The sequence below is a fragment of the Eschrichtius robustus genome, chromosome 14 (genome assembly GCF_028021215.1).
Source record: "Eschrichtius robustus isolate mEscRob2 chromosome 14, mEscRob2.pri, whole genome shotgun sequence".
Taxonomy (NCBI): Eukaryota; Metazoa; Chordata; class Mammalia; order Artiodactyla; family Eschrichtiidae; genus Eschrichtius; species Eschrichtius robustus.
Window position 1 is genome coordinate 83,244,735 of NC_090837.1, and position 22,483 is coordinate 83,267,217.

The 22,483-nt window shown below is 45.2% G+C and overlaps 1 protein-coding gene across 2 annotated transcripts in view; it reads left to right on the plus strand.

Annotated features, from left to right (window-relative positions):
* The window catches only part of NEDD4L (NEDD4 like E3 ubiquitin protein ligase), a 338,047-nt gene that overhangs the window by 82,216 nt on the left and 233,348 nt on the right, over positions 1–22,483 (plus strand). The gene's annotated exons all lie outside the window — the stretch shown is intronic.

Consider the following 22,483-nt stretch of genomic DNA (forward strand, 5'->3'; position numbering starts at 1 on the left):
AGCTTAGTCTGGTGCCAGAAGCCCGAGGACTGGGAGGTTTCTCTTGGTTGAAAACAGAATGTTTTGTATTGTGCTTGACAGCTTTGACTTCGTGCCTCTCTGTCTCTCTCTAATGCTTTGGTGTGTGTTGGTAACTTTTTTTTAAATAAATAAATTAATTAATTAATTAATTTTTGGCTGTGTTGGGTCTTCGTTGCTGCGCTCGGGCTTTCTCTAGTTGCAGCGAGCGGGGGCTACTCTTCGTTGCGGTGCTTGGGCTTCTCATTGCAGTGGCTTCTCTTGTTGCGGAGCACGGGCTCTAGGCGGGTGGGCTTCAGTAATTGTGGCAAGCGGGCTTAGGAGTTGCGGCTCACGGGCTTAGTTGCTCTGCGGCATGTGGGATCTTCCCAGACCAGGGCTTGAACCCATGTTCCCTGCATTGGCAGGCGGATTCTTAACCACTGTGCCACCAGGGAAGTCCAGTTGGTAACTTTTTAAAAAAAAATTATCTCAAACTTAGGGAAAGGTTGCAAGACTGTAGTTGCACTGGCTTGGGTTCTAGAACACGGCTTCCCCAGGGTGGCACTGTCAACTGTTGGGCTGGGCAATTCTTTGTGTTTGCGGGCTCACCTGTGCGTTGTGGGATGTTTGCAGCGTCCCTGGCCTCTATCCGGTAGGGAGCAGTGGCACCTCCCCGCGTGGTGACAATCAAAAATGTCTACACATTGCCAAATCTCCCTTTAATGGCAGTCACCCCCAGTTGAGAAGCACTGTTCTAGGAAGACCTGAGTTTCTGCCTGACCTCTGCCTCTTACAGCCCCATGACCTTGGTCAGGTCACTTCTGTCTCCCCCTGACCCCTAAGCTTCAGCGCTCCTGTCTGCGAATTATCATGCTCTGAATGTGCTGTGTTTGCATAAACAGCGTTGAGTGTTAAAATTTTGAATTTCTCCTAATTTAAGAGATTAAATCACATATTTTAACTTGGATATGGTGATGAGGAAGATGGGCCAGTTATTTCACACGTGCGTTTGCTTATTATATGTTGCCGGGTTGATTCCTCTTGCCCTTTGTTCAATTTTTGTTGTTGTTGTTTTCTCAGTTGGGGTTTTGAATGCACGCGGCCTCTCCTTGCTACCCCTTCTTCTCTGCCAGCCAATCTCACCCGTCCTGCCGGGCCCACCTCACCTGCCAGGTCCTGTCTACAGGGCGGGGATGCTCCCCTCTGGCTGCACTGCCGGAGGGGCCAGGCTGAGAATGTGGTTTATGGGTCACGCCATGTGCCCCCGGGGAAGGACTCAAGACCCACGGGGTTCATCCTTTTTTCTCCCCTAGAATTGCCCATCTGAAGATCGTTTTCACTGCTGTTATACCTTATACTGCTGTCTTGCTTAATTAATTGGTCATTTAACCCCAATTTTCTCTTTCCAACTCTGTGAGTTTGCTTGGGCTGCCGTATCGAAAAGCGCAGACAGCATGGTTTCAACAACAGAAATTTCTTCCTCGTAGTTCTGGAGGCTAGAAGCACGTGGTCTTTCCTCTGTGCGTGGGTGCCTGGAGTCTCCTCACAGCCAGATTTCCTCTTACAAGGACACCAGTGAGACTGGAGAAGGGCCTGCCCCTCAAGGCCTCATTTTGACTTAATCACCCCTTTAAAGGCCTTATCTCCAAATAGAGTCACATCCTGAGGGGCAGAGAGTTAGGGCTTCAACCTATGGATTTGAGGGCGGGGGTAGAGGAGGAGGACCACACTCAATTCAGCCCGTAACACCGACTTAATTTTATGCTTTTTGTGACAGTAGGCCAATGTGCAGCAGCTTGTTAGATCTTTCTTAGAAGAAAGGTGAATCCATATTTTGGGTATTTGAAGATCTCATCATCTGATTGATTGCTTTAAGAGGTTGCTAAGAGTTTAAATGTCCCTTGACCGGATGAAAGCACTGCTGATGGTCTCGCACGTACAGGGAGACTAACATTTATCCTGAGTGAAACCAAGCAGATGCTGTCTGAGAAACCTCCGTCCAGCTGTATCATTACGTAAATGGGAAGGGGCAGAAGAGGAGCATTTGCGCAGGGAAGAGAGGACACTAAAAGGGTTACTTGAAGACAGGGTGTACCCCTAAGCATTTACCCGAGGTGGAGAGGCATGGACCACGGAGTTTTCTGGGTCTAAGTCGTTACGTTTCCTAAAGAGGTCGTGTGTGGGGCTCTGAAAATCTGAATGGTGGTGTTGAGGGGGCAGGTTCCTTAGGTGATGTGACGTGAGGTGGGACTAGAGCAGGGCTCCTCAGAGAGGCCCACACCTGGGCTGCACTTTGCTGGGAGGGAAGTTAAAGCCACTGTCCTTTTCTCTGTCACCTGGCAGTGGAAAGTTACCCTTGGTGGCAGCCAGCACTTCCGCATACTCTTCAGAACTGCCCATTCCCTTGAGTTTTCCAGCTAATCTCACCTTTAGTGTTTAGTTATTCGCCTAAACGAGACGTCTTGCGTTTAAGGAATTAATGCCACTTGGTGAGACTTTTTTTGGAGGGGTAAGGCGTTTTACCTTCCTGGGGCATTTTTAAATTCTGCGGATTCATCCAGAGTCATAGTAGTTTGACATTACCTTGAGATTCTTCAGCCAGTAATTCAACTCTAACATAGTTGACCTAGTTTACTTCTCTCTGGAAGGATTTTGTTCAAACTCAGGGTTGTGAACTTTTGTTTAGGAGCAAGTCTCAATGGGCCTGATAGGTTTTCTTAAAGGAGAAGTTGCTTTGGGGAAAAAAACTCAAGAAAATGAATGGCTTTAAAATGTATGAACATTATGAAAGTTATGACTTTTGTTTTCTTGAAGGAAGAAGAAACGGGCATCTGTGAAATGTTTCTCTTAAATTGTATAGTGAGAAATGAAGCTTTACTGGGGATGGTAATTTATTTCTATGCAGTTTATGTGGGTAAAGCTCTTTCTGATGCTGAATATTGAGTACAAATGTTAAATCATTTTTGGGAAGAAAGATGAGTTTTCTTTTAGGTTTTGTAATGCTTCATTATTTGCCTGTTTAAAGGATTTGATGAAGATTTAAATATAAAGAGCTGAATTACATAGCATTCTGTGTGAAGCGATGGTGCCTTTTAATTCTGGGATCAATGCATCCATTTACCTGTCATTTGCCCTGCTGGCCTATGCTACCTTCCTTTATGTTTCTGATAAATTATAACGAATTTGAAATCTTTGTTGCTAGTGCTTAGAAGGAGAACGTTAAGAGCACCAGTTACTCGGGCTGACAAAATGCATTTTAGACTTCAGATGGTTAGATTGCTTTGAGTATTTACTTACGGAGGGGTGGGAGTGAGGGTGCACGGACAGCTCCTTTTCTGAGGCGGGCACAAGGCATTCATTCCTTCAGGTAACCGGCGACTTATGAGCTGGCCTGCCTGCACTTGCTGGCCGTCATTGCATGGTGCCCGGAGCTGGCAGGCACCAAGGCCAAGGGCACTGTTTTCCATACAGGGGGACCTTGGTTCAGTGGGGGTGGGAGTCGGAGTGACTCCCTGTCTACTGTGACCTTGCCCTGTCCCTTCCCCTCTCCTCTCCTTCCCCCAAGTAAGTTAGTGTAAATCCCCGCCTCCTCCAACTGCAAAAGGACTTTGAACTTGAACTCTGTTAGGGAGCGCAGGCCCCACCTCAACCAGGCAGAGAGTTTGGAATCTCATCTCCTTTTTAAAAACCTCTCCAGGGGATTTCATAACTTTCCTGAGGGTCGTTTTCTGGTGACTAACGACGTTGGTTCTGGGGAGCCCTTCCTTTGCCAAAGGTGCATCTCTCATGTGCTCTCCTAAAATGATTCTGAAAATTACGCCTGTCTGTACACACCGTTGGGACCCGGGCTGTGGGAAAGGAACTGCTCCTTCTGCCCCAGAGAAAACACGGGACGGGAGAAACCCTTTTGAGAACTGCTCTGCAGGTTTCCGTCCGCCTGGCCCACCTGTTCTCTTCCTGTTTCTTTCTCCGCAGAGTTTGTCCAAGTTCCATTGTTTTTACCCATATATTTTAATGTTTTTTTTTGCATCATGGTTTGTTGCAGGAGGTCAGGGGTGAGTTGCGGTAATTCAAAATGTAAGTTTCTGGCGCGTAGTAGGTGCCCAGTGAGGGTCACTAAATATGAAGGTTTCTGTGTGTGAAAATACAGAAATCACCATAGCATGGTCATTTACGGGATGGTTGTGAAAGAGAAGGCTGTAGACTGGTGACGGGACTCACAGTTGTGTGTGTGTGTGTGTGTGTGTGTGTGTGTGTGTGTTGGGGGGGGCAGCCTGGACTAGGCTGGTTAGTAGTTTGAGTCATATTGGACGCATAGGGTCAAGTGTTAATAGTAATGGACTTGACTCTGGGATTAGAGAGCAGAGAGGGTGGAATGGGGGTCCATGGTCACAAGAGAGTCCTAGACTGATGGTGACCGGGGCTGCCGGAGTGTTGATGCGTCAGCACAGGAAGAGAATGAGATCCTTCAGTAGGCGGGGGGAGAGAAGGGAGGTCGATTCAAATATATTATTTATATATATACATATATGATGAAGTTGAGTGTCAGAGCATCTATACCATAGGCTAGAAAGAATCGGCAAGATTGGGTAAACGTGGGGTGACATAAAAAGAAACTGTTGTGGCATAAAGTGCTTCTACCTCCTCATGAAAACAGTTTAATTTCTCATTTTGAAAGTAAAATAAACGCTCTTTGGAGAAATAAAAAAAAGATAAACAAAACAACTCAGGCATGATGGAGAATTACACTCAAAGTGAAACAGTCACGTTTTTCCGCCATGCCGGAGGAACCGTTGGAAATGTTTTGGTGTCTGTTCTCTCCCACAGAGTGATTCTTGATAAGAGTCATTGGGAAGCTTCGAGGCGTCGGAACAGAGGGAGGAGGTGAGCACTGAGGACCTGTTCAGTTTTGGGTGTAGATCCCAGCTCCTCTTCCCGGCATTGCTGGCTCAGAGAGAGACTCAGGGCTGGGATGCGGGAGGAGGGCTGAGGGTTGCAGGTGCAGGTCTGGGGTCCCTGCATTTAGAAATTTTGTTGGCGCTTCTCACACGTTTCTGTCCAAGTTTTCCCTGGAAGAGGGGACTAAGCTTGTCCCCGCAAATGGGAGATCTTAAAAACGGGTGCAAATTGCCCATTTTGCTGCATGATGCTTTGTTTAATATAATATTCTTTCGCAAACTTTATTGCACTTCAGGATCACCTGGGAGCTTGTAAACACAGATCACTGGACCCCAGCCCCACAGATTCTCGTTCTGGAGTGTTGGGTGGGGCCTGAGAACCGGCATTTCCACCAAGTTGCCAGGTGATGCAGTTGCTGATAGTTGGGGGGTCCGCACTCTGAGAACCACTGTCCTATTCATCACGACTTCCAGAAAAACTGGTACTCCAAGAAGATACTCCATGCCGGCCCTGTGGGTTCTTGGCACTTCTTCCTGCATAGACTCTTGCAGGGAAGTAGCACCGGTCCGGTGTGGGAAATGCACAAATTCCATGGTTGTGAATGGCCACTTGAAGGGTGGGTGGCTGTTGCTCTCTGCATCCTCAGGGTTTTGGGGAGAGGGGAGGTGAAATGAGCCGGTCCAGGCTGTGGAAGGGATCTGGCTCAAAGGCTCCTTTGAGTGGACCGGTCATATATCATGAGCTTTATCATCCTGTGGATGGATGGTTGGTTCCTGTCTTTCTACAGTCTCTCATTTGATAATAATTTTAAAAACTTTAAAATCGCCCTTATAAACATAACAGGCTCTTTCTAGATGGTCCTGAAGGACAGCAGAGGCCTTGTGAAAGGTATAAAACGTGTCGCTGCAGGGGAGGAGATCGCACTTGGAAGTGGGAAGAGGTTGACGTGGCGTCCCCTAGGCTGGCATGTTGGTAGATTCAAAGGAGAAGCAAGTCGGTAAAACTCTGTGAAATATTGACCGTCAAAACCAAGTGCAGAGAGCTTGGCGTTAAAATTAAACATGAATTTTGGGCTTCCCTGGTGGCGCAGTGGTTAAGAATCCGCCTGCCCATGCAGGGCACACGGGTTTGAGCCCTGGTCCGGGAAGATCCCACATGCCACGGTGCAACTAAGCCCGTGCTCCACAACTACCGAGCCTGCGCTCTAGAGCCCGTGAGCCGCAACTACTGAGCCTGCGAGCCACAGCTACTGAAGCCTACGCACCTGGATCCCGTGGTCCGCAACAAGAGAAGCCACCGCAATGAGAAGCACGCACGCTGCAAGTAAGAGTAGCCCCCGCTCGCTGCAACTAGAGAAAGCCCGTGCTCAGCAACGAAGACCCAATGCAGCCGAAAAAAAAAAAAAAATTAAACATGAATTTCAAAATATAGAAAGAAGTAGCATCGGATAGAAATTGATCAATAAAATGAATGCAGTATTCAATAGAAAACTCTTAGGAAGGAAGAAATGGACATGAGACGTGGGCCTTAAAAAAGACCCTAAGTCCAAGAAAAAAGTTCCCTAAAATGAAAACACTGTACACAGGTGGCCCTCACCTTGCCCGATTCTGTGGTAGCTGAACTCAGTTCTGTGCAGAGCGAGGCCTGCCTGTGAACTCTGTTTCAGAGAGCAAGGACTGTGGGGCGCAGAGGAAGATAGGGGATTGTGTGCTGTACCCACAAGGGGCCTAACTAGGTGATGATCACAGCTCTAACTCTGAATACCCGCTGAGTCCCAGCCCCCATCTGGAACCAGGAAGCTGCAAACAGTTTGCCAAATGTTCAGAAGGTGCGGCCAGTGTAACACCCAAATATTATTCATGATACCCAGTTATCCATCACATATTGATGAGGACCTCCTATGTTTCAGATGCTGTTCAGATATAGGGAGATGTGTGTGTGTACATTTGTAGGTAGAAAAAAAAATGAAAGCAGTTTTGAAGGGATTATTTCCTTTTGGAATTTCTCCCCTCCTATATTATGTGAAATCCATATTAGGACCATTCGAAAGTAATCAAACTTCATAAAATATTACTGTGAAAGGAATAAATATTTTAAAATGTATTTCACATGGTCTTTCAGAGAACTCGCTCCCTAACACCATCTAGCCTCCTGCAGCTGTCTGAAAAAAATTTCCTGAACCTTCTTGTTTTCTTTTTCCTCCGAACTCGTTCTTTTGGAAGTAACACATTTGTAATTTTAGTTCTGGTATTACTTCACTATACCTCTCTTTCGAAGCAGCACACACCCACATAGTAGTTGAGATTATTTTGTAGTTTGAAAAAGAGCTAGAAAACTTGATTTTGATAGTTTTAAATTTTAAAAAAGTCCAAGTTAGCACTGATTTGAAAATTATCTTATGTATGTTTAGGAAGAAACTGGAAAAAAAATAATTTAGCACAATTCTGATAAATTAGGAAATAGAGTTTTTGAGTCACTATCTCATTAATGAGTTGCTGATATGAGTTATGTCTTTGTAATAAAGGGGCATTGCTGGGTAATGAGGCTCAGCTGAAACGTGAAATCTGATAACACACATTTGCACATTTTAAGGAAGTACAGCTATTAGAAGCAGTGGTTGTGCCCGACATGAGATCATTACAGCCAGTATGCTTGTCTCCTTTTAAACGTGAAGCCAGTGACCCTGAAGGTTTTGCCTCTGGTGTCCAGATACCTGGTAGATAAATTACAGGTGAGCATCATGCACGGTGTACTGCTGGCTTTCAGCCGCAGACGATGGTAGAAGGGGAGTGAGGAGGGAGGGATGGGTTCGAAGTAAGGGTTGCTATCTGGGCCTCTGGTCCCGGTGGTTGCACAAGTCCCATTATCCTTGTCGCCCCCCCCCCTCACCCCCCCCGCAGGATCTGCTGTCCTGTGGTTGACGCCTGCAGATCTCCTAGGTTTGTGGCACCGGGTGCCGTGGCTTCTTGAAGTTCTGATGGGACAGCTCAGTTGTGTTGGCAGCTTTTCCCTGGGTGAGATTTATCTTGACTCTCCCCTTGCAGCGGATGACTGTGCTCCTCCGTGGTGTCTGAGTTTAGCTTTTCCTGCAGCATTCAAGCTAACTTCAGCCACTCCTTGAATCAGTGACCTCCTGCCCTCTTACCTAGTCCTTCCCTTGTGTTAACTCTTGGAATGATTCTAAGACCAGCCCATTGTAGAAGCAGTGTTGCCATTCTTCATAAAGGGATTTTAAACATCACATATAGAGCCAGTTAGCCACCATAAATCCTTTGTGGAATAAGAACAACCACCAACAAACCAAAAAAAAATACTGTTTACAAATGCTCTTAGTTCATTTCTAATGGTTATTTCATTCGTGATGTTTTGGAACTGGCTGAGAGTCAGGAAGCATCCTGATTTATGAATAGTCTTGTGTTTCGCTGTGTGGTGGATGGGGGTTGTGATTCTTACTCCTTTGTTTTGTCTTAGAGAAGTTACACGTATCCATTCTGCTGGCAGGGTGTGATCTCGCATAAATTTCAGATGAGTTCTTCACCCCCGCCCCCCATACGCCTGTCTTTTAAAATCGCGGCATCTCAGAGTTGGGAAGGGGCGCCAGGGACCATCTGCTTCATTTTCTTCCTCCCTGGTGATACTTCTGGCAGGTGCCGATCTTTTCTCTTGCTCTGGGGCTAACCGGCCATCTCTCTGCCTCGGGAGGCCACCTGCTCCGTGTTTGACCAGGGTTAACAGCTGGAAGTTCCTTCCCTCAGTGAGGCGCATCTGCCTTCCTGCAGCTTTCACTCCTGGGGTTGGGGTTTGTCCTCTGCGGCCTCATAAGAGAAGATGACTTGGTTTCTGCCAACCCACCCACTTCCTGCAGAAAGAATCTGCTCTTAGAAATGTGTTTAACCCGTTTTTCTTTTTTTTTTTTTTTAAGCCTTCCAGTGATGTTTGTTTGTTTATTAACTATCCTGGCTACTTAAAAACAATTTTTTTGAGTTGTTAATATATGTAAATGGTTTTAAATTAAAAGCGTAAAGAAGGCCATACAGTGATATATGTGTGTGTGTGTCTGTTTCTGTCTCTTACCTGTCCCTAACCAACTAATTTCTGTCCTCAGCATCAGCCAGTGGTACCAGTTTCTGATGTCCTTGCAAAGCTTTACTTTATGACACGCAAACACATAATTCGTGTGTATCCACGTACACACGTGTCCTTCCATCTCCTTTTTATGTAAAGGATGGCGTCACCCCACATCTCCACCTAGCCATTTCATGTGACAGTACATCTTGGATTTTCAAATCTGTCCGTAGAGAACATCCTCATTCTTATGGTTGCTTAGTGTTCTATTATGTAGATTTTGTCCTATTTACTTAAAAAAACAAAGCAAAATGACCACCTCCCTCCCAAGTCATGCCTCTTGGGTTTGCACATAACGCTGGTCCAGGGCACAGTGTGATGACGTTCCCTGCTCTGGACTGGGAGTAATTATACTGTCACAGAGTTGAGTCATATTGCGCCAAAGATGAACTAAAACCCCAAGGATTCCGCCCCCCGCTTTTGATGCTCTCCCATTCTGTTTCTTCCATCCCTCAGCATTGACTCAGGCAGCTAAGCACACACAGCGCTCACCACTAAAAAACTCCATCCTGTGAGATTTGGCCCGTCACCCATTCTGATGAAATCTTGTTGGATTCTGATCCAGTTATCTGACATTTTATCTGGTTGTGTGTATCAACTACAAATTGGTTTAGCCTGCCATCAATAACCCCCTCCAGATTTTCCTGGCTCACAGTGTGGCCCAGGATGGAGCTAATCATAGAGCCCCGTGACAGAACCCCCGGAGGACCCCTGGAGTTTTCTAATGATTGGGCTTTGGACAAGAGTGAGCAGCTGGGTACAACTAAGCCCCAGCTCATTTTAGCGTCACTTCACCTTCACATCATCATCTTGTCTAGAAGAATACAGTGTGTTTTGGTTGTAAGCTGGCCAGGGTCCACGTCCACTAGTATGCAACATGCCCTTGAACTTTTCACCTTCTCAGAAAAGGGAATAAGTGTGCACGTCTTTTATTCTTAGCAAACCTTTGCTGGAGATTTTTCTTTTCTAAATGTTCATAAAACATTTAGTGATTCACTCTAGAACATTGCTTTGGATGAATATCATTTATTCATTCCCCCTGAAACATGGGGTGCCCAGCTCTTTGCTAGAGTCTAGGAGAACAGTCCTGAGCAAGGGGAGTGGTTGCCTTGTGTCTCTCTGGCGTTGGGCGGCTGCCCGTGGACCATTCTTCTTGTCAGAACCCGAGATCTGTCTAGGCTCTGCCCTCCGAGGGCTTCGTCTTTGGCCATGATAGCTAATTTAAAAAGCCAGTGACCAAAAAGGGTGAGAGGAGAAATACAGGGTCCTATGGGAGCTTATTGCAGGAGAACTTAACGAATCTAGGAGCCCTGGAAAGACATTTTCAGAAAACATGATACTTAAACTGACACCTAAAGACAAGTAAGGAAGAGATCTGAGAAAAAACAGCCAATTGGTGGTGCTGGTGGAGGGATAAACTGCCATAAGCCCCGTCCGTATAATTTATAATGTGATTCGTCACTTCTTTCAACGCTGGGACCTTTGCCCATCTCTGATATTTGTCTGTAATTTCTCTGAGATGACTGGCAGTTTCTCTCAGCCATGGGGAATTCACCTGGGGAATGTCTTCTTGGGGACCCTTGGGAGTCCCTGCCTCCTGAAACTCAGACCTCTTCCAGTTCCTTCCGGCCAAACTACACACTGTCCCCAGAAACCTAGATTTCACTTTATTGCGAGAGGTCAGAGTTATGACTGCCATGAAAAATACAGAATTTTAGGGACTTCCCTGGCGGTCCAGTGGTTAGGACTCCGCACTCTCACTGCCGAGGGCCCGGGTTCGATCCCTGGTTGGGGAACTAAAATCCTGCAAGTGGCATGGCCAAAAAAAATAAAATAAAATAAAAATATATGTAATTTTAGATATGGAGCTATGATTTTTGGCTTTCAACAAAGTGCAACTGTTTATTATCATTTTTAGAGCTAGAAACACAAGATAATTCTTGTCTCAGGCATCTCAAAGGAATTTTAAAATGTTTCCTGTCTTATGATTAGGTTTGGAACAAAAAGACCATTGATAAATGGATTCTTTGAAGACCTTTTACGTGGAGTTTTACCAACTCTTCTGGTAAAAAGAGAATTTTGAATCAGTGGAGGAGAGTGGCGATGTCCTGGAAGCTGGGACTCTTGCCAGTGCAGTCGTCTCGTGGACATCGTTCACTGGTACCCTCCCTGCCCCTCCCCATCGTTGCTGAATTGCTATGGATTCTAGGCATTCGAGGATTTAACATTTCTAATTGAGAGCCAGTCTAAAAACCTGTCCATACGTGGAAGAATTTGCATTCTTGCCGAGGCGTATGTTTGAGTCATGTTAGGTGTGAGGCCTGTGGAAATGCAGATGTCACTTAGCCTGTGACTGACCTTGGCCTCCACCCATTGCTAACTCCTCAGCCTGCCGCTGACCCCTAAGCCCACCTGCTCCTCCATCGCTTCTTCAGGGATGTATTTCCAGGTGAAAGGATATAGAATAGTGATAACCGCAGAGGACTCGTGGTGACCACTGGGAATGCCATGGTTCTGTTCTCTTTGAGAGTCAGAAACAGAGACATCCAGTGCTGTCACCAAAAGAAAGAAATGTAATGCCAGCACTTTTCGGGCGAAACAGTCCAAACAGTATTTGGTCGGAGGGGTGGAAAGGAGAGCATGAGACAGACCTGCGTGGTTCGGGGCAAGCCATGCAGAACTGGCGTTAGAAGAGACAGAAATTGTATGGGTGCTCGAATGTGATTCTAGTGGAATTTGTCTCCTGTGACAGCCGTGCTTTTCTGGAGCAGGTGGACGTGGTCGCAGCCAGTCTGCCCAGATAGAACTGTTCCAAGGCTTTCCTCCCACGCGCTTGCGGTCTCCTCCTCCTGAGGGTCATCCTCTGGGCCTGGTCCGGCTTCCCCCTGGGTAGTTTTCTAGGTCATCGGCCACCCTCACTCCTTCAGCTGTTTTCAGTTCCACCAGCCCTTTGCCTCTATTGTCCAGGAGGTCCATAATTCTCTTAAAGGGACCAAGAATCCCTGTTGGAATTTTACCTCTTTTCTTTCCTCCTGAACGCTTTTTCTGTGAATATTTTGCAAGACTTAGCAACCTTGTTATGATACTGGCCTCATCAGCGAAAACTCCCAGATCTTAATCACACTCACTATGAAGTCACTATCTCTGCAATTCTTCTATGTATAGAACGACTTTTTAAATGTCTAGATGCAGGAAGACCATGCTACACTACATAGTATTTGCTTTATTAGTCTTCACATCTCTTAATTTATAGGTACCTAATTTGCATGCTGGTCTTTAATCTTTGAGAAGAAATCTTGATCCTAGAACACGTGATTACCATAATGCCTGTCTCATTTCCACATAGCTGTGTTCCATAGTTTAACTCTTCTGCAGTGTGCTAAGTTATAATTGGGGTCCTTTCCTCCCTCCTGCCCTTCTTTCCAATCTTCCCTCTCACGAGACATAATTCAAATCCTGCTACCTTCTTGCATTGAGTTGGTGCCCTTGGAGCAGCACTGTCCAGTAGAACCTTCTGTGATTATGGAAACGTTCTCTGTGTTGTCCAGTATAGTAGCCATTAGGCATACGAGGCTGTTGAACACTTAAAAGTGTGACTAGTGTTACCAAGGAACTGAATTTTAGTTGATTTTAATTAAATTTAAATAGCTTCTTGTAGGTAGTGGCTACCATATTGGACCGTGAAACCATGGGGTTTAGTTGAGAAAATAAGACTTACCTAACAAGAAAAAAAAAAGATGACAGTGATTTATGACTTAAGTACCAGAATAAATGGTCAGTCTGAAGGTCAGGCTCAGAGGCAGGGCCTCCCACACTGGGGGTCCACTCCTGACCTCTGGACTGAGTTCTGGTTTCTGACCTCTGACAGCCTCTTGGAGATCTCTACCTGCACACTGGAAAGATAACCCCAGATCAAGAAACCCAAGTCCTTTTATTTCCCTGAGCCTCAGACCCGCTCTTCTTCCTTTGTTTTCTGTCATCTGACAGCATCTTCCCCCAGTAGCACCGAAACTGGAAACTTGACGCGATGCCGTCTCCTTGTCTTGCAAAGCCAATCTGTCACCAGTCCGTGCTGCTCCCCCAGCAATAGCTTTGGAACCAGTCCCATATCCTTCATTCAGGGCCACTGTGCTGCTCACCTGTCAGACAGTGTAGCAGCCCATGTCTTTGTTTTCCCTGTCCTCCTCTCTGGACCCACCTCCCTTCATTCTGTCCTCTGCTTGTCACCTGGCGTGCCTGTCCCTCACCTGCTAATCGTGTTTGCCTTGCACAGCACAGAGGATGAAACCAGGCCGGGACAACTCTTCCCTTCCCCCGTTGCCCTGCTCACTAACCTTCTTTCCATCTGGAGGTGCCCTTGTGCTTCTCTCTTTGTCTGAAAGGATGCTTTTCCCTTCTCCTCATTCTTACTCATCTGGGGCTTTACTCAACCTTCTAGTCTACTTCCCTCTCCCCACCCGTCACATGAACACTAATTTCTTCCTCCTCTGAGTTCCCGCAGAATACCATCTATTGCTTTTATTAAACTTACCATGTCATCTTGTAATTACATGTGTATGTTGTTCTCCTGATACATAGACAGTGAATTTCTGTGGGTGCGAACTGTCTTACTGATTCCTTATTCCTTGTACTTTTTTCACGACAGAGTAATAAGCACTTTTGGTTGAATAACCACATGGACCTGAGCAGACCATAGGGCGTGAATAGGTGCTGTCTGGGCAGGTGCAGAGGGGAGGGCAGTTAGGTCCCCATGAAGAGCACAGGTAGGCTGGGGATAGAGCAGGTTGTGGTGACCCTTCAGGGAGGAGTTTTAATAGGGTCCATTTGTCCATGGGGAGGTCCCACTGGAGCAAGGGAGAACAGACATTTTAGAAAGATTGGGCTAGTGAGGCAGCAGGTGAATTAGGACAAGAGAAGCTGCCACACATCAATGGCAAGGACATAGAGCCGGGCACATAACAGGTACCCAGTAACTATTAGAAGAAGGAACAGTTGAGGCTATGTTAGTTGGTTGACGGACCATCTCGCTGTTAGTGATAACTCAAATTGAGGCTGCCGAATGAAGAAAACGGGATGAATGTAAATGAGTGTTGGTTTTTAAAGGCAAATGTAAGTTTCACAGCTACACTCATGTTATCACCATTCTTTCTGGAATTTTTTTTTTAATGTCATCCTTATGATCATATATCTGAAATTTTCTGGAGTTGTCCCAGTTTCAGATTTTGACTGTACTAACAGGGCATGGGGTTCCATACTACTTAAAATAATATAGCCGATGAGCTTATACTGAGCAAATCAACCAAATTCTATTAATCCTGCCTTAAAAATGCCACTGCTTTTTACGTGATAGAAAATACAGGCAATAGTCTTTCTTCTCACTGGTGTTTTTTTCCTTGTATTGAAACATTGTCCTAATGCGCAGGAAAATCTCAATTTAGCAAAGAGAGGAATCAGACTCCCATTATTGCATGGGATTCTCCACGTGCGTTAGTTCTTTATTGCTGTGTAACAGATTATCCCTAAACTCAGCAGCTTAAAACAACAAGCGTGTGTTATCTCACAGTTTCTGTGCGTCAAGAGGTCAGAAATGGCTTAGCTGGGTGGCTCTGACTCATGCCTTGATGGCACATAGCATGCAAAGATCTGTCATGAGGTTGAAGTCATGATGTCAGCCAGGAATGCTGTCATCAGAAGGCTAAATTGGGGCTGGAGGACCCACTTCCAAGACGGTTCACTCACATGGCTGTTGGCAGGAGGCCTCAGTTCCTCGCTACATGGACCTTTCTTCTCATCGGGCTGCCTGAGCGTCCTCACAACATGGCAGCATCTGGTTCCCCCCAGAGTGAGTGATCTGAGAGGGGGAGTGAGACACAATGCTTTGCTTTTTATGACCCAGTCTTCAAAGTTACACACTGTCACCTCCTCCACAGTCTGTTAGAAGTCACCAAATCCACCCCCAGCAAGGGAGAGAAATTAAGCCCTGCCTCCTGAAGAACGGGATTTCAAGAATTCATGGACCTATTTTAAAGCCACACAACATAATTTCTGAAAGTCAGTCACCTTGTGCATTAAAATTGACTCTGCTCTGGAGGGCCATCCTTTCACTTCTTCCCATTTGTTAACTTTTCCATTTGACATTAAGAATGGCTGTAATCTAGTAGAGGTTAAGAAATTTAGGTTGCACAGAATCCTATGTTTCTGTAGCTTTTTCCGGAACTGATATCCTTGGGACTTCCACTAGTTTCAAATGTTGTGTGTTGGCCTGACAGTGGTGAACAGCTACTGTGGATGGTCCTGTAGGTGCGGGCTGTTCGCTGTCATCGGTATTATCTGAGCTTGAGCTGGATGTGTAGGCTTGGTATTGGGCTGCTCTCATTTTCCATCCTCTATCTTTATTCTCCCCACACGTATCTCACACCTCTGTTTCACCCCTGTATTATAGGCATATTTCAGGTACGTGTGTACTAAGCTCTGCAGCTGACTGTAAGGCCCCGAGGGGCAGAGAAGAATGCATGTTGTCCGGTTTTGTGCTCCTCCTTCCTGCTAGCAAAAATTCCTTGGAACATAAATCACTCAACACATTTTTTTGGTTGAATGTGTCATTAGGTCAAAGTGGAGAACACAGAGAGAGAGAGAGAGAAAAGTTACCAGCAGTGTAAGGTTGGGAAACCCCTCAAGAGAGTGAAGAGGGGAAAAGGTTTAGGGGGCAGGAATTGGGGTAGAAGAGGCAGAAAGAAGGTAAAGAGGACAGGATATAACAAGAGTTGGAGATGACAGGAATGTGGGGTGATTGGGGGAAGATGGGTCAGTGTAGGAAATTTTCAAAAATGTATGGAACAGGGTCTTGTCTCCTAGTTAGGGCGAGAGCCAGGTGGGAATGGGGAGATTAACAATATCTCTTGGGTAGCAGGCACTATGTGGACACTTCCCATATGTCGTTTTATTTTTTAAAGCAACTAAAATTAGTTGACTTATATAGGACTTAGATATTTCAGTGGTACAAAAAATATCAATTGTCTCTTTTAATCTGGAAAGTGGTTACTGCTGGTGTCATGGGTAGTAACTAGAACTGTAAATATACTGTAGAATTTGGACGGTAAAGACATAAATTAATTTAGGGGAGAATAATCAAGATGTAAGCCCCTGGCTTAGGACTTCCTCCTCCACAGGGACAGCTGGTATGTGTGTGATACATGGGGTCACAGTGGATCCCTATGGAGTGAGAACACTAGTTCCCAACCCAGAGATCAACTTTCTTTTTGGAGGGTGGGGGGAATCTGCCGTGGTTAAGAATAGGGAATAAAATATCAATATAAAAGTTATCTTCTCAAGGCAGATTCAGGGTAAATCCTAGTGTCTTGTGTTGAGTTGCACTTGAGATTTATTTTACCAAAGGAACGATTTTGATAGATTATGTGTTTAATAGGTTCTGTGGGTGGGCATGGAAATCTGGTGACCACTTACACACAGTTTGTATGAGCAGGCTGCCGAGTTGCAAACAGCTGACTTAACAAAATGAGCCTTCGGAATACCACCCGGCTTATGGACTTCCTCTGTGCCACTCATTTATGGTTTGAGCACCTTATCTTGTTTAATGTCTTGATGAAAAATTAGAAAATTAAGTGGGAAGGAAAAACACCTGTCAACTGCAGAGAATCCTCCTTGTTACACAATAACAATGCAGGGCAGTTGATGAATAGAACGGGAGGAGCCCCTGACAGTCATGGGAAAGACTGTGGTTATCTGGCCTCACCTCTTCTCTGCCTTGCTTTCTCTGCCTTATGCAGTCCATTGCCAAATAATATTTTTATTGTCATAAGCCACCTTAGTTAAATATTTAATTCTACAGAGTCATAACCAGGGACCAAAATGTCATGCATAGATTTTATGAAAGTAATAAAATGCTTCAGAGAGTACAGTTGCTCGGCGTGGGGCCCGTTGCATCTGATAAATTAGTCACAGACCTGGTCATGTGTTTCCTTAAAGAGTGACGATCGCTGCTTATCTGTGTGCAGCCTTGTTATTTGGAGGAAACAAAGATAAGAGGTTTTTGCTGTATGTCTGAAACCCACGTGTAAAAAACTATTTTTATAGAGTAGCCTTCTCTTTCCTGCTCTCCTGCCCCTAAACTTTGGAGCAAAGTGAAATTTCCTGCAACAGCTGCTTGTAAATAGTAAGCGCTCAATAAAGGCCCTCTCTACCTTTTATCTCCCAGCCGTTGCCTCCGTATTACATAAGAGAACCCTTTTCACATCCTCCAAATAGGCAGCTCTATATCTTTGTGAGTTGGCGAAAATACAACATGTAGCTGTGTTTTCTTATGACAAAAGGTTTATTCATTTTAGAAATACGGAAGCCTGTTTGCCTAAGCCTGTGATTTTAAATTTTTCCTTTTTTTCTTATGTATTTCCTGAAGTTTCTACAAAAATGTAGTTTCCAAACAAAAATATTTAATGTTTCAAAAGGAAAATAATGCAAATATGCAGAAAGGTGTTATCCATTATCCAGAGGTAATCACTATTATCATCATCCTTTCTAGGGCTTTTCCTGTACATATATGTAATTGATATTTATTTTAAAATGAGACTGTATTGTATGCGAGGGCAGGCTAACTGCTAAAGCGACCTTCGGTTTTCAGTGGGAATAAACTGTACTAGTCTATTTCCGCTTCACTGTCTGGGAAGGGGCAGTAGGTGGTGGTGGACGGGGCAGGGTGAGGCAGGGGATGCTCTATTCCACTCCTCTCCTTTCATGGAGTTCCCCCTTCTTGGCCTTCAGGATTTTCTCCACTGAGCAGGGGAACAGGGAAGAGAATGGAGGTGGGTGAGTGGGAGGACCTTGTCCTGACAATGTGTCCATCATTTTTGTCCACATCTCATTGGCCAGAAGTTGGTCACATGACTGCAATTTATGCTTGGAAACGTGGTCTAGTTGCAGGTTCGAGTCGAAAAGGGAAACAGTCTGTTGAACCACGTGCTGCTCTCTAACTCAGTTGTGTAAACCGTTTTGAAACTTTCAAAAAAACCCAAATCGTTTATTTCGAACATGTTTTTGTGTGCAAAATCTGGTCCCCTCTCCATCTCTACCCTATGTGAAGCCCCACTGTCTCTTGCCAGATCTTCTTATAACTGGTCTTCCTGCTTCTGTTCTTGTTCGCCTGTAGTTGCTGACCCGCAACAACTGAAGGGGTCTTTTAAAAACTGAAGTCAAATTTTATCACTGTCCTGCTTGAAACTTTCCAAAGATGGTTGCATTAATGCCCACCCTCTAATGAGGCTGGCGCCTCGGCTCTCTGACCCCACCGGCCATGCTGCCCTCCCTCCCTCTGGACTCTCCCCTTGGACTTGCCCTCTGCAGGCGGTGGGACTTGCCAGCATCCCTGAGTGAAACTCCCCCCACCCCATCACCCGTCAGCTTCAGTGTCACCTCTCTAACCTCCAGTCATAGATAGCCTCCCCTCTCGCTCTACTTAGTTACTTCTATTTAACTGTCATGTTGTTGTCAAAGCACTCAACCACCATCAGAAATCATCTGGCTTGTTTGTTGGTATATGCTTGTAATCCATCTTTCTGTTTTCTAGAGTGTGGGTTCCTTGAGGCGGGAGGAACTCCATCTTGCTCCCATCTGTGCCCCCAGATGATGAGTCCTGCACGCGGTGGCTACTTAGTACATACTTGTGGGATGAATGAAGGTCTTGACAGATTCTCACGTATTTTCTTTTCCCCCCCCAAGGACCTCTGCTTCATTTTTTTTTTTTAATTTTTGAATTTTATTTATTTTTTTATACAACAGGTTCTTATTAGTCATCAATTTTATACACATCAGTGTATACATGTCAATCCCAATTGCCCAATTCAGCACACCACCATCCCCACCCCCACCGCGGTTTTCCCCACTTGGTGTCCATACGTTTGTTCTTTACATCTGTGTCTCAACTTCTGCCCTGCAAACAGGTTCATCTGTACCATTTTTCTAGGTTCCACATACATGCGTTAATATACGATATTTGTTTTTCTCTTTCTGAATTACTTCACTCTGTATGACAGTCTCTAGATCCATCCACGTCTCAACAAATGACCCAATTTCGTTCCTTTTTATGGCTAAGTGATATTCCATTGTATATATGTACCACAACTTCTTTATCCATTTGTCTGTCGCTGGGCATTTAGGTTGCTTCCATGACCTGGCTATTGTAAATAGTGCTGCAGTGAACACTGGGGTGCATGTGTCTTTTTGAATTACGGTTTTCTCTGGGTATATGCCCAGTAGTGGGATTGCTGGATCATATGGTAATTCTGTTTTTAGTTTTTTAAAGAACCTCCATACTGTTCTCCATAGTGGCTGTATCAATTTACATTCCCACCAACAGTGCAAGAGGGTTCCCCTTTCTCCACACCCTCTCCAGCATTTGCTGTTTGTAGATTTTCTGATGATGCCCATTCTAACTGGTGTGAGGTGATACCTCATTGTAGTTTTGATTTGCATTTCTCTAATTATTAGTGATGTTGAGCAGCTTTTCATGTGCTTCTTGGCCATGTGTATGTCTTCTTTGGAGAAATGTCTATTTAGGTCTTCTGCCCATTTTTGGATTGGGTTGTTTGTTTCTTTAATATTGAGCTGCATGAGCTGTTTATATATTTTGCAGATTAATCCTTTGTCCGTTGACTCCTTTGCAAATACTTTCTCCCATTCTGAGGGTTGTCTTTTTGTCTTGTTTATGGTTTCTCACGTATTTTTAATGACAGTGTTATAGCCCGTTGCACGGAATTGCCGTGAATATTTAACTGTCTACTTTTGTGGCTTTTTACTTTTTTTTTTTTTTTAATACATTTATTTATTTGGCTTCATTGGGTCTTCGTTGCTGAGCACAGGCTTTCTCTAGTTGCGGCGAGCGGGGGCTACTCTTCCTTGCGGTGCGCGGGCTTCTCATTGCGGTGGCTTCTCTTGCTGCGGAGCATGGGCTCTAGGCATGCGGGCTTCAGTAGCTGTGGCTCACGGGCTCTAGAGCACAGGCTCAGTAGTTGTGGTGCATGGGCTTAGTTGCTCCGCGGCATGTGGGATCTTCCTGGCCCAGGGCTTGAACCCATGTCCCCTGCGTTGGCAGGCGGATTCTTAACCACTGTACCACCAGGGAAGCCCCTACATTTTTAAATTAAAAAATGCTTTGATGACTCCGTTTAGCTAGTTTTGGGGGATTTTTATGGATTTTTTATTTTATTTTTATTTTCTTAGGATTGATTCCTAGGTGAGAATTTGTTTACTGAATGGGTGTATGTATAAAATATTAAGGTGTTTAGACCCTCCTGATTTGTTTCCCCATGTACTTGAGGGGTCTGGTATAGTACACTCTCAATAATACTGGAAGGTGGGCTGGGAGGGGTAGGGGGTGGGTGGGAGTTTTGTCTGTGTTCATTGCTGTATCCCCAGATCTTAGAACAGATGTTCATGTTTACTAAATGAATAAATCAGTTTCCATAAAAAATTCTAGGTATCCCTTCATTTAAATTTATTTTTATTCATTTATTCATATAAATGTTCCCTGATTTTTAAAATGTATGCTTTTGCAGAGTAGGTCCGTCCAATGTAAGAACATTCACCCAACGTTAAACCTAAGGGAACTGGGTGTTAGCTGGGCTCATCCTATTCCTTAGAATCCAGACAAGGTTTCATTGAGCCCCCTGTGGAGTTGGTGGAAAGGCCAGGATTCTGCCCAGGATTTCCGAGAATCCCAAGGGCTGTGAGACAAAGAGACAATTTCTAACCAGAATTCTTGTCTTCTCCTCCGTGACTTGTGATTGACTGTAGTTTGGTTTTCATCACACCGTCCCTTCTTTATTGCTCCCACATCAGTCACAAGTGCAAGACTAGGTGTGTTGCTCTGAGTTGGTCACTGGAAGAGTTACTGCTTTGTAGACCCTCCATCCTCCTCCTCCTCAAAGGTCCTTTCACCCTTCTGCTGCCAGATCACACATCTGCTTCAGCCAGCATCAAGGACGGGCCTGGAGCTGTAGCGCTTTCCTTTAACAGTATCCACCCTCCAGGGGTTCCAGCTGTTGTCCCCCCTCTGCACAGTGGTGTCTGGGAGAATTGCTGATTTGCAGTATTTGTCATTGGTGAGAAGGGCAGAGAGTTGGGATGGGGGAGGCAGGGAGACAGAAAAAAATAAGTTCCTCTCCAGCTGTTCCTTGTCCTCATTTCTTCTTCTGAATGATTCCTTATTCCCCCAAGTAAAGTCTTAACCCCTTCGCCTTGCAGATGAGGATTTTATTTTAACCCATGGTTCTCAATTGGTGTGCTATGGGCACTAGTGGGTCATAAGCTCTTCCCAGGTGTACTAGGAACTGTCCACAGGTGTGTTGCCAAATTTTGATCCATGTGTAAAAATACTTCAGCTGTGGTATTCCTTGAGCTGAGTAGGCCATAGGAGCTGTCAAATGATGGCTGTGGGGTACAGCCTGCTATGAGAAACAGAAAAGAGCCTTAGCCTAGATAATGTGCCAAGAAAGAATCCCTGGTGACGGGTGGTGAGCTGAGTGTGTAAGAGAAAGGGGAGGGCACTCAGCACCTGCTTAAAGGACCAAGGGAAGAGCATGTAACCCTGGGAGCTTTGGTAAACCATGTAGTAGGGTCCTGTTTTAGTTATCTCTGGCTTGGCTGAATCCTTTCATGAAGGTTGCCAAACATATTAAATCCTGCCAGACTTGAATGCAGGCCTCCTTTGAAAGGGAATTATAAACACACACATGTTTGTGTCCCTTGCTGTGTTTGCATGTGGGCAGCCTTATGGCGGGGGTGGATGGTTGGAAGGATGAAGGATCCTGGAAAGTAAAGGTTCTCAAACATGGGTTCCAATTGCCTGTATGTGTGCTTGATCTGGGCGGCTAATTGATAAGGTTCAGCACCCTTTTCGCTCCATGTTTTATTTCACCCTGCCTTTATCTCCTTTGACAGGACATAACCTACAGATCATTTAGGGTTTCTTTCCCTCACCTATGTCTTGACTAAACACATTGGGTAGATGAATTTCATATTACTTCTCTCTTGCCCCTCAGCACTTGGGTCCCCAAGGGCTCCACCCCTAGCCATTTTTTCTTCTCACTCGTCTTGGATAACTTTTCACAGATCTTGAACTCTACCTACCAACTGTCAGCTCTACACTGATAACTCCCAAGTCTCTAGCCCAGACTAGATCTCTCTCCCATTTATCTATTTAGTCATCTCTTTTTTTTCCACCTGGTTGTTTCACAGGGCACCTTGAATTCAACTGAATCCTCTATTTCAATTTATGGTAAGACTTAGTGACCCAAACTGGAAATCTGAGAGTTATCCTGGACTTCTGCCTGCCCTTCCCCCTAAGCCATCTCATCTCTCCTGAATGTCTTAGCCCTTAGACTAGACTTCTCCTGGCATGGCACCATCACAGGGTCCTGAGCTATCGTCTGCCCATCACTCTCAGTAG